Source organism: Bos indicus, chromosome 4 (assembly GCF_029378745.1).
Source record: "Bos indicus isolate NIAB-ARS_2022 breed Sahiwal x Tharparkar chromosome 4, NIAB-ARS_B.indTharparkar_mat_pri_1.0, whole genome shotgun sequence".
In the NCBI taxonomy this organism is placed as follows: Eukaryota; Metazoa; Chordata; class Mammalia; order Artiodactyla; family Bovidae; genus Bos; species Bos indicus.
In genome coordinates this window covers 94,102,458-94,115,536 of record NC_091763.1, presented here as the reverse complement: position 1 = coordinate 94,115,536, position 13,079 = coordinate 94,102,458, and positions in this window count along the sequence as shown.

The following is a 13,079-nucleotide window of genomic DNA, read 5'->3' as shown; positions in this document are numbered from 1 at the left end:
GATCTTCGGTTTTTGAATGTTGAGTTTTAAGCCAGCTTTCTTCACTCTCCTCTTTCACCCTCGTCAAGAGGGGGTCTTTAGTTCCTTTTCAATTTCTGCCATCAGAATGGCATCATCTGCATATCTGAGGTTGTTGATATTTCTCCTGGCAATCTTGATTCCAGCTTGTGATTCATCCAGGGCGGCATTTCACATGATGTAATCTGCATATATATTAAATAAGCAGGGTGGCAATATACAGCCTTGACATACTCCTTTCCCAATTTTGAACCAGTCTGTTTTTCCATGTCTGGTTCTAAGTGTTGCTTCTTGACCCACATACAGGTTTCTTCAGTTCAGTTCAGTTCAGTCACTCAGTCATCTCTAATTCTTTGTGGCCCCATGGACTGCAGCACGCAAGGCCTCCCTGTCCATCATCAACTCCTGGAGTTTACTCAAACTCATGTCCATTGAATCGGTGATGCCCTCTAACCAACTTATCCTCTGTCATCCCCTCTCCTCCCACCTTCAATCTTTCCCAGCATCAGGGTCTTTAAAATGAATCAGTTCTTCGCATTAGGTGGCCGAAGTATTGAGTTTCAGCTTCAGCATCAGTCCTTCCAAGGAATATTCAGGAATGATTTCCTTAAGGATGGACTGGTTGGATCTCCCTGCAGTCCAAGGGACTCTCAAGAGTCTTCTCCAACACCACAGTTCAAAACCATCAATTCTTTGGTGCTCAGCTTTCTTTATGGTCCAACTCTCACATCCATACATGACTTCTGGAAAAACCATAGCCTTGACTAGACAGACCTTTGTTGGCAAAGTAACGTCTCTGCTTTTCAATATGCTGTCTAGCAACAACTTTACTTCCTAGGAGCAAGTGTCTTTTAATTTCATGGATGCAGTCACCCTCTTGCAGTGATTTTGGAGCCCCAAAAAATAAAGTCTGACACCGTTTCCACTGTTTCCCCATCTATTTGCCATGAAGTGATGGGACCAGACGCCGTGATCTTACTTTTCTGAATGTTGAGTTTTAAGCCAACTTTTTCACTCTTCTCTTTCACCCTCATCAAGAGGCTCCTTAGTTCTTCTTCACTTTCTGCCATAAGGGTGGTGTCATCTGCATATCTGAGGTTATTGATATTTCTCCTGGCAATCTTCATCCCAGCTTGTGCTTCATCCAGCCCAGTGTTTCTCATGATGTACTCTGCATAAACGTTAAATAAACAGGGTGACAACATACAGCCTTGACGTACTCCTTTTCCTATTTGGAACTAGTCTGTTGTTCCGTGTCCCAGTCCTAACTGTTGCTTCCTGACCTGCATACAGATTTCTCAAGAGGCAGGTCAGGTGGTCTGGTATTCCGATCTCTTTCAGAATTTTCCATAGTTTGTTGTGATCCACACAGTCAAAGACTTTGGCATAGTCAATAAAGCAGAAGTAGATGTTTTTCTGGAATTCTCTTACTTTTTCAATGATCCAACGGATATTGACAATTTGGTCTCTGGTTCTTTTCTAAAAGAACTGCTCGTTTTAGCAGCCTTTTCTAAAACCAGCTCGAACACCTAGAAGTTCACGGTTCACATGCTGTTGAAACCTGACTTGGAGAATTTTGAGCATTACTTTACTAGAGTGTGAGATGAGTGCAATTGTGTGGTAATTTGAGCATTCTTTGGCATTGCCTTTATTTGGGATTGGATGAAAACTGACCTTTTCCCATCCTGTGGCCACTGCTGAGTTTTCCAAATTTGCTGACATATTGATATATTCCAGGTTTCTTAGGAGACAGGTGAAGTGGTCTGGTATTCCCACCTTTTTAAGAGTTTTTTAGTTTGTTGTGATCCACACAGTCAAAGGCTTTAATGTAGTCAGTGAAACAGAGGTAGATGCTTTTCTGGAATTCCCTTGCTTTCTCTATGATCCAATGAATGCTGGCGATTTGATCTCTGGTTCCTCTGCCTTTTCTAAGCCCAGCTAGTACATCTGGAAATTCTTGGTTCACATATTGGTGAAGCCTAGTTTGAAGGATTTTGAGCATTACCTTATTAGCATGTGAAGTAAGCGCAATCGTGCAGTAGTTTAAACGTTCTTTGGCATTGCCCTTCTTTGGGATTGGGATGAAAACTGACCTTTTCCAGTCCCGTGGCCACGGCTGAGTTTTCCAAATTTGCTGACATATTGAACACAGCACTTTCACAGCATCATCTTTTAGGATTTTAGATAGCTCAGCTGGAATTCCATGGTAGCTCAGTCAGTAAAGAACCTGCCTGCAATGCAGGAGACATGAGACCCAGTTTCAATCTCTGGGTTGGGAAGATTCCCTTGAGAAGGAAACACCGATCCACTCCAGTATTCTTGCCTGGGAAATCCCATGGACAGAGGAGCCTGGTGGTTTACAGTCCATGGAGTCACAAAGGGTGAGTTATGACCTATGGATTAAACCACAGCCACCACCAATTCCACCCTTATGCAAAATTCAAGAAAGGCATTTACATAGATTTTGTCAGATACGTGTTTGCAAATTCTCCACTCTCTGGATTCTCTTTCTGCTGTCTTGATATGTCCTTTGAAGTACAAAACTTTCAAATTAAAAAATATTTTGAGGCACATCTTTTTATTACTTTATGTATGCATATATCAATGTGTACTGTATAAAAAAACTCAGTAATATTTGACATAAGATTATATTCACTTCAGATGTACAATATAGTGATTTGATATATGTACATATTTCAATATGATCATCTTTAACCAAGAAGAACGTTGATTGAATTAAAGCTATCATCATAAAGTTTGGTAACATTCCCCTCACCTCTACCCCCGCTCCTACCCCCACACACCACCATCTGCCTTTGTGGGCCAGTGAGCTGAGGGCACCCCTTTGCCACGTGACCACTGGAATAAGACCCAAGCAACCAGAGTGCCTGGGGAAAACCAAACTGCCTCTTGAGATATTGGGAGAAAGTCAGAGGAGGAAAATTTAGGAAGGAGAAAGAACCAGGAGTCCTGTTTTCTCACTTTTTGCTTTTTCTCTGCTCAACTCAGCAGATTCTCACATCTCACTTTCCCCTAAGACAATTCCATTTCTCCTCTTGTATAGCAAAAGAGACTTGGCTGGCATTGAGAGGAATAAGAAAAATTTGGTTAAGTCCTTTCAGACTTAAAATTTCAAAGGTCCTGACTCAAAGTATGTGTAACCTTCCTGGTATTAGGCCAATTTCCCCTAGTCTATCAGGGTCCAGCAGATGAATTCCCAAGGTGCCCTGTGACAGCTGGGACTGGAATTCAGAACCTCAGATTTTGAAACCATCTGCCTCAGGGCGGGGCTTCCCAGGTGGTGCAGTGGTAAAGAATCCACCTGCCAATGCGGGAGACACAGGAGATGTGGGTTTGATCCCTGGGTTGGGAAGATCCCCTGGAGGAAAAAATGGCAACCCACTCTGGTATTCTTGCCTGGAAAATTCCATGTACAGCAGAGCCTGGCGGGCTACAATCCATGAGGTTGCCAAGAGTCAGACATGACTGAGTGACTGAGCACATGCACATTCACACAGACACGCACGCACGCCTCAGAACCAGAACCTCTTCCTCCCTTCAGAGAGCCAGGTCAGGGCACTGGGTGTGGAAGCCTTGTCTCCACACGTTCTGCCTTTTAAGTGCAAATGTCTGTTTTAGGCACAGAAAATATAAAGAGGAATGAGACAATTCCTGCTCACAGTGCAGTAGGGAAGCTGTAGCAGAAACAAGTAGCTATGCCAACCATGTGACACCCACAAGCGAGAAGTGCTGGGCACACACGGAACCTGGCAAGCTGCCTGTAACTCCAGTCGATGGTCTCAGATGGGCAGCTGTGTGTGCCCTTGCAGGGGACCTGTGCCTCCCGCAGCCCCGCACACTGGAAGAAAGGGTAAGCCCCACATTTGGTGGGACAAGAATGGGGAGTTCTGCCCCAGAGAGGGCAAAGTAGGACATTCAGTGAAAAGAAAAGCTGTGGCTCTTTAAGTCGAGCAGAGAACAGAGGACAGGAGAAGTTGAGAGAGGAGGGAAGAGGATGCTCGGTCAGCAGTTGTTTTTGCTGTGACCCAGGGCAACAAGGAAGAGTAGGGTTTTGCTTTGTTTTTTTTTAAAGTAGTATCTTTGTTGAGCTGTAAGCCACATACCATACCATCCACTCAAAGTGTGAAATTCAATGTTGTTTAGTACATTTACAGAGTTTTACAATCATCACCACATTATTAGAACATTTTCATCTCCTTGAAAAGACACCTCTTCCCATCAGTGGTCATTCCCCCCATTCTTCCTATTTCCCCAAGGCTAGGCAACTATCAATCTACTTTCTGTTTCTGTACCTAGTTCCATTCTGACATCTGATATAAAAGAAATTTTACAATGTTTTTGTGAGTGGCTTATTTCTCTTTGCATCATATCTTTGAGGCTCAACCAGGGTGAGTTAGTATTTCATTTCTCTTCACTGCTGAATAATATCCCATTGTATGGTTATACCATTTTACTTATCCATTCATCAGTTGATTGACATTTGGGTTGTTTCTACCATTAAGAATAACGGTGCTTATAAACATTCATGGACAAGATTTATATGAAAGAGTAGGACTTTTCAATTAGTCCTTATCCATTATTTATTGACTACCTCTGTGTATATAGCATAGTGATAGCTGTAGGGGTGAGAGAACAGATGTAGGAGGGTTGAAACCCAAAGAACTATGTTTTATTTATTAAAAAAAATTTTTTTTTCTATTCTTTGGCCATGTTACGCTGCATGTTGGATCTTATTTCCCTGACTAGAGATCATGCCTGCACCCCCTGCAGTGGACCGCCATGGAAGTCCCCTAAGAACTACAAATATAAATATAATTCCCCAAATGTCCTCTGACTAAAGAGATTTAAAATCAAAATACATCATGTGACTCTTCAATGGATTCTGGCTCAAAAAAAAAAAAAAGCCATAGAGGGAACAGTTAGGAACATCTGATTATGAACTGGAAATTAGATGATATTAGAGGCAGTGAATAAAAGCATCCCAAAGAAAAGGAAAAGCAAGGAGGCAGAGTGGTTATCTGAGGAGGCTTTATAAACAGTGGAAGAAAGAAGAGAAGCAAAAAGCAAGGGAGAGAGAGAAAGGTACATCACATGTAAATGCAGAGTTCCAAAGAATAGCTAGGAGAGACAAAAAGGTCTTCTTCAGTGAACAGTGCTTAATAATAGAAGAAAACAGCAAAAGAGGAAAGACTAGAGATCTGTTTAGGAAAATCAGAAACATCAAGGGAGGATTCCACCCCAAAATGGGCACAATAAAGGATAAAAATGGTAGAGACCTAGTAGACGCTGAAAAGATCAAGAAAAGATGGAAAGGATACACAGAAGAACTGTATAAAAAAGATCTTAATGAACCAGATTACTATGATACTGTGGTTAGTCACCCAGAGCCAGATACTCTGGAGTGTGAAGTCAAGTGGGCTTTAAGAAGTACTGCTGTTAATAAAGCTAGCGGATGCGATGAAATTTCAGCAGAACTATTCAAATCCCTAAAGGATGATGCCATCAAGGTTTTGCATTCATTATGTCAGCAAATCTGGAAGGCCCAGCAGTGGTCACAGGACTGGAAAAGGTCAATCCTCATCCCATTCCCAAGAAGGGTAGTACCAAAGAATGTGCTAACCATTGAAGTTGTACTCATCTCCACATGCTAGTAAGGTCATGTTTAAAATCTTGCCTGTTAGGCTTCAGCATTATGTGAATCAACAACTTCTAGATGTCCGAGCTGGGCTTAGAAAAGGAAGAGGAACTAAAGTTCAAATTGCCAACATTCTCTGGATTAGACAGAAAGCAAGGGAATTTCAGAAAAACATCTATCTCTGTTGCATTGACTACAATAAAGCCTTTGACTGTGTGGATCATGACAAACTGTGGAAAACTCTTAGAGAGATGGGAATACCAGACCATCTTACCTGTCTCCTGAGAAACCTGTATGAGGGTCAAGAAGCAACAGTTAGAACTCTGAATGGAACACATGATTGGTTTAAGACTGAGAAACCAGTACAACAGGGCTGTCTGCTATAACCTTGTTTGTTTAATCTATACCCTTAGCACATCATGAGAAATGCCAGGCTCAAAGAGTTACAAGCTGGAATCAAGATAGGTGGGAGAAACATCAACAATCTCAGATACTCAGATATGCAGATGATACCACTCTAATGGCAGAAAGCAAAGAGGAACTAAAGAGCCTCTTGATGAGGGTGAAGGAGTAAAGTGAAAGAGCCGGCTTAAGAGTATTAAAAAAAACTGAGATCAAGGCATCCGGCCCCACTACTGCATGGCAAATAGAAGGGGAAAAGGTGGATACAATGACAGATTTCTTCTTCTTGGGCTCTAAAATCACTGCACAAGCTGGAATGAAAATTGCCAGGAGAAATATCAATAACCTCAGATATGCAGATGACACCACCCTTATGGCAGAAAGCGAAGAAGAACTAAAGAGCCTCTTGATGAAAGTGAAAGAGGAAAAAAAAAAAAAGTGAAAGAGGAGAATGAAAAAGTTGGCCTAAAACTCAACATTCAGAAAAGTAAGATCATGGCATCACTTCATGGCAAATAGATGGGGAAACAGTGGAAACAGTGACAGACATTATTTTGGGGGGGCTCCAAAATCACTGCAAGAGGGTGATTACATCCATGAAATTAAAAGACACTTGCTCCTTGGAAGAAAAGTTGTTGCTAGACAGCATATTGAAAAGCAGAGACATTGCTTTGCCAACAAAGGTCTGTCTAGTCAAGGCTATGGTTTTTCCTGTGGTCATGTATGGATGTGAGAGTTGGACTATAAAGAAAGCTATCTGTCAAAGAACTGATGGTCTTAAACTGTGGTGTTGGAGAAGACTCTTGAGAGTCCCTTGGACTGCAAGGAGGTCCAACCAGTCCATCCTAAAGGAAATCATTCCTGAATATTCATTGGAAGGACTGATGTTGAAGCTGAAACTCCAATACTTTGGCCACCTCATGCGAAGAACTGATTCATTTGAAAAGACCCTGATACTGGGAAAGATTGAAGGCAGGAGGAGAAGGGGACGACAGAGGATGAGGTGGTTGGATGGCATCACCGATTCAATGGACATGAGTTTGAGTGAATTCCAGGAGCTGGTGATGGACAGAGAGGCCTGGTGTGCTGCAGTCCATGGGGTCGCAAAGAGTCGGACACGATGGAGTGACTGAACTGAACTGAACTGAAAATCGCTGTGGGCCGTGACTGCAGCCATGAAATCAGAAGACAATTGCTTCTTGGCAGGAAAGTGATGACAAACCTAGACAGTGTGTTGAAAAGTAGCGACATCATTCTGCTGACAAAGGTCCATATAGTGATCACGTATGGCTGTGAGAGCTGGACTGTAAGGAAGGCAGAACACCAAAGAATTGATGCATTTGAACCGTGGTGCTGGAGAAGACTCCTGAAAGTCCCTTGGACAGCAAGGAGATCAAACCAGTCAATCTTAAGGGAGATCAATCCTGAATATTCACTGGAAGGACTGATGCTGAAGCTGAAGATCCAGTATTTTGTGGTCATCTGATGCTAACAGATGACTCATTAGACGTCTCTGATACTGGGAAAGATCGAGGGCAGGGGAGAAGGAGATGTCAGAGGATGAGACGGTTGGATGGCATCACTAATGCAATGGACATGAACTTGGGCAAACTCCAGGAGATGGTGAGGGGCAGGGAGGCCTGGAGTGCTGCAGTCCATGGGTTGCAAAGAATCATATATGACTGGGTGACGACTGAACAACAACAACAGAGACTCATTGCTTATTTTCTTATGTGTGATAATGATATGGTTATAAAGGAAAATGTCCTTGTTTGCAAGGTATGCATGCTGATGTATGCAGGGCTGAAGTGTCATGGTGTCTGAAGATTATTTTCAAAAAGTTTAGCCAAAAAATGTACATATACATACATGCCTGCTGCTGCTGCTGCTGCTAAGTCGCTTCAGTCGTGTCCGACTCTGTGCGACCCCGTAGACGGCAGCCCACCAGGCTCCCCTGTCCCTGAGATTCTCCAGGCAAGAACACTGGAGTGGGTTGCCATTTCCTTCTCTGTTGCATGAAAGTGAAAAGTGAAAGTGAAAGTGAAGTCGTGTCCAACTCCTAGCGACCTCATGGACTGCAGCCTACCAGGCTCCTCTGTCCATGGGATTTTCCAGGCAAGAGTACTGGAGTGGGTTGCCACTGCTTTCTACATGCAAGTAAAACAAATACGGCAAAATGTTAACAGTTGTTAAATTTGGATGGTGGGTATTTGGGTGGTCATTGTTGTGTTTTCTCATATTTTGAGCATATTTGAACATTTCCAAAATAAAAATCTAAAATAAAAATAATTACAAAGCAAAAGATCTAATGCAGGTAAGGAGATAAAGGTTAGGGGTGTATCTTTTTTTAATTTATTTTTTATGTATTTGGCTGTGCCATGTCTTAATTGTACTGGACCTTCACTGGGGCATGCAGGCCACGTGGGATCTATTATAGTTCCTTGACTAGGGCTAGAACCTGCACACCCAGAACCCGGGTCTCCTGCACTGGGAGCATGGAGTCTTAATCCCTGGACCAGCAGGGAAATCCCAAGGGTAAATCTTTTTACAAAAGGGGGTCAGAGAAGGCCTCTCTGAAGGCAGACATTGACTAAATGCATTAAGGAGGGAGTTGGCCACAAGGATTCAGGACAGGGCATTCCAGCAAGAAGGAACAGCCAGCTCAGAGGCCCTGATGTGGAAACAGGCTTGGTGTGTGGACACAAGCACTGAGAGAGCCTGAGGGTGTGTCATCGAGGCAGGAAATGAGGTTGAAAAGGTAGCCTAAATCCAGATTATATAGCATCACAGAATTGAGATTTTAGTCTACATTTAAGGATGACCTACTAATGAATCATGAGTGAGGAGTTCCTTGGGTCAAATTATATTTTAAAACATCTCTCTGGCTCCTGGGTGGTGAGTGTGGTGGTCAGAAGGAAGAGAGGAAGCAGAGAGGCTGATAAGTAGGATTTATTGCAGAGCTTCCCTGGTGGCTCAGATGGTAAAGCATCTGCCTACAATGTGGGAGACCCGAGTTCAATCTGTGGGTTGGGAAGATCTCCTGGAGAAGGAAATGGCAACCCACTCTAGTATTCTAGCCTGGAAAATCCCATGGATGGAGGAACCTGGTAGGCTACAGTCCGTGGGGTCACAAAGAGTCAGACATGACTGAGTGACTTCACTTCACTTTACTTTATGGCGTTTCAGATTAGGTGATGGCACAGGGCAAAGGACTTAGTTTTGCCAAGTATGTCCCAGAAGGGGAGTTCTTATGGAGTTTGCTGATGGGCATGGGAATGAAGGGAAAAAACAGTTAAGGGAGACTCCAAGGACAGCCTGAGCCTCTGGCCAAATGGTGGTGCCGTCTGCTGAGATGGGGAACTCTGGACCGGAGGCACAGACTCCTCCTTTACAGAGGAACATTAGTTGGGTTTAGAATGGCCTGGAAGTCTTCATGGTCATGGAGGAAGTGGAATTGGGGTTGGGCCTTCAGAATAAGGAGTTCATCAATGTCAGCAAATGAAGGTTTTCATGTGAGTTAACAAACAGGGTTGCCCAGCTGATCTGAATCCTGGTGCTGACATTTACTGGCTATGTGACTGGGGGCCAATCACTTACCTTCTTTGACCTTGAGGTTCTTCATCCATAAAATAGGCAAAATCACATCTGTCCTTTCAGGTGTTAGGTTGTAACACACCTTGGCACAGTGCCTGGCACAGAGAAGGTACTCAACATACAGGGTTTCCTGCTACTCTGTAGAGGGCATTAGGAAGGAGTAACTTTGTGAGCATCCAAAGGACTGCTTTAAGCTGCTTATTTTTGGTTGCCTTTTTAGCTAGAGTCGTCCTTTCTTCCTTATATTTATATATTTGAACACTATGTGCCACATGCAGTTCTAGCCCTTGCATGAATTGCAGTGAGTGAAACAGACAAAATCCCTGCCTTCTTGTAGCTTACATTTTGGTGGAGGGAGAAGACAAACATAACTAATTAATAGACAGTATGTAATGTATATATGCTGCTGCTGCTGATGAGTCGCTTCAGTCGTGTCCGACTGTGCGACCCCATAGACGGCAGCCCACCAGGCTTCCCATCCCTGGGATTCTCCAGGCAAGAACACTGGAGTGGGTTGCCATTGCCTTCTCTAATGCATGAAAGTGAAAAGTGAAAGTCAAGTCGCTCAGTCGCGTCCGACTCTAGCGACCCCATAAACTGCAGCCTACCAGGGTCCTCTGTCCATGGGATTTTCCAGGCAAGAGTACTGGAGTGGGGTGCCATTGCCTTCTTCGAATGTATATATGAGATGGTGCTAAGTCCTAGGGAGAAAACAAAACAGGGAAGGGGAAGAGGAGACACTGGGGTAGAGCTAGGACTGCAATTTTAAATAGGATGCCAAGAGAAGACTCTACTGAGAAGGTGACATCTCTGTAAAGCCCTAAAGGAGAGAAGGGAGGAAGCCAAGTTTTTTAACTAAATGTAGAATGTTTTAGACCAAAAGAGGCAAGTTCAAAGGCCCTGAGGCAGGAGCATACTTGGTACGTCTGAGGGACAGCTAGAAGGCCAGTATGGCTAGAAAAGTGTGAGTGAGGGAAGAAGGTAGGAGCAGCTTCTATATGGCATGGGAAGCCTGCAATGGTTTTGGCTTTAGTGTGGAGTTAAATGGGAGTCCTCAGAGGATTTTGAACAGTGGGTATCTGGTTTATGGTTTAAAAGGATCACTGGTTTCTATCTGTGTGAATTCAGTGGTTAAAGAGAGGAGGCCTGTTGGGAAGCAATTCTAGTAAGGATGATGATTTCAGTATTAGAAGGAGGGGTCAAGGATTGTAAAGTCCATGGCCTTTGACCTCAGCAGCTGAAGGATATATTTAGTTGAACCAAATGATGTTGCTGATATTTGATTGTTCTTGGCCTTAAAAAGTAACCATTTCATATATCCAATTTCAGTTCAGTTCAGTTCAGTCACTCAGTCGTGTCTGACTCTTTGCGACCCCATGAATCGCAGCACGCCAGGCCTCCCTGTCCATCACCAACTCCCGGAGTTCACTCAGACTCAGGTCCATCGAGTCAGTGATGCCATCCAGCCATCTCATCCTCTGTCGTCCCCTTCTCCTCTTGCCCCCAATCCCTCCCAGCATCAGAGTCTTTTCCAATGAGTCAACTCTTCGCATGAGGACGCCAAAGTACTGGAGTTTCAGCTTTAACATCATTCCCTCCAGAGAAATCCCAGGGCTGATCTCCTTCAGAATGGACTGGTTGGATCTCCTTGCAGTCCAAGGGACTCTCAAGAGTCTTCTCCAACACCACAGTTCAAAAGCATCAGTTCTTCAGCGCTCAGCCTTCTTCACAGTCCAACTCTCACATCCATACATGACCACAGGAAAAACCATAGCCTTGACTAGACAGACCTTTGTTGGCAAAGTAATGTCTCTGCTTTTCAATATGCTATCTAGGTTGGTCATAACTTTTCTTCCAAGGAGTAAGCATCTTTTAATTTCATGGCTGCAGTCACCATCTACAGTGAGTACCCAATTTAATAATGGCCATTTACTGAGAAGGGAAAAACTATGTGAGGAGGTGGTGGGGAGGGTATCAGCAGTTTATTTTTGGACATGAAAAGATGTTGAACAGGCAGCCATATATTCATGTCTGGAGTTCAGGAGCGAGGTCCCAATCAGAAATGTACATTAGGGAGTCAGAGCACAGAGGGCAGTTATAGCTCTGAGACTGGATGAGGTCACATAGGGATTAAACGTAGACGAAGGAGAACAGAGGCCTCTGCTCCCCAGAGGCCTGGGGAGCAGGCCAGGGGCCTCTAGCATTTCCAGATTGGAGAGATGAGGAAGCAGCAAAGGAAACACAGGAAGCCACGACTGGCAAAACAAGGGTTCCAAACAGGGAACTGGCCTCAATGAATAATGTAGGTGTGGATAATTTCCAACCTCCCTCTATCCTTGAGCCTTGGCATTATGGAGTGCTTGTGTGTGTGTGTGTGTGTGTAAGAAGGACATGGTAATATCTTATCCAAGGCTAGATCTTTAGAGATTACAGCATCTCTTCTTCTATTTGATCCAGGCGAAGGTAATGCAGGTGCTATCATCCCATTTTACAGATGAGTAAACTGGGACATGAAGATTAGGTTTCTTGCCCAAGTTACATCAAGGTATCTGTCTCCAAGTTCCACATTCTCATTGAATCATGCTTGTTTGGTGCAGGTGGGGGCGTGTTGGTGTTTCCCCAGGGGGCCTGCTGTCAGAGGGAGTGTGCAGAGAATCCCAAGGGAATGACAGCAGTGTAGGAGATGCAATCTTACCATCCTGGCCACTGCTGGCTATTGGAGCCCTACTGACTGCTTCTGTGGGGACAAGTTGTAACAGGGTTACACGGAGGAGACTTGAAATGAGTTTTAAGCTTTCATTTCCTGGCAGCAAGAAAACTGCTGAATTTATTGCCCTCTTGAGGGCTCTGGATCTGTGATCTCTGATACAAAGAGCTCCAAACTAAAAATGAGACTATTTCTCGACAGAAATGGTCAAACAGAATCAGAAGGCCTTATCTGGGGGACTTTCACATCTGGTGGGGACAGTGATAAATCCACTTTAGTTTTAGGGCCATTGTGTTAGTAGGGACCTTCGGAGATAGAGAAGCTTCTGGGCTAGGTTCTTTTACATACTCTGCTGAATGATGGGTTCATCTTACTCCGTCTGAATGTCTTGCTCAAAGCAGTATATTCTCTGCAAACTTGTTTTCTTGCCTTTGAGAAGCTGCTCCTTAGATCAGAGGCTCCTTTGGTCAAGCTTGGCCCTGCCCTGGGGAGAGATAAACAGGCCTGAATACATTTCCCAGATTGCAAAAGTGGCGAGTCAGTCAGGGCTGAACAGCTGTGCCCTCGTAGCGCCACTGGTTGTCCCTGATAAGGAAGAACGTGGCTCATTCTAGCGCACTGCCATGAGTGCACACACATAAACAGACACTCCCAGGCCCTGGTGTTATTTTAGAGTAAATTATTGACATTCTGAATAGCTGA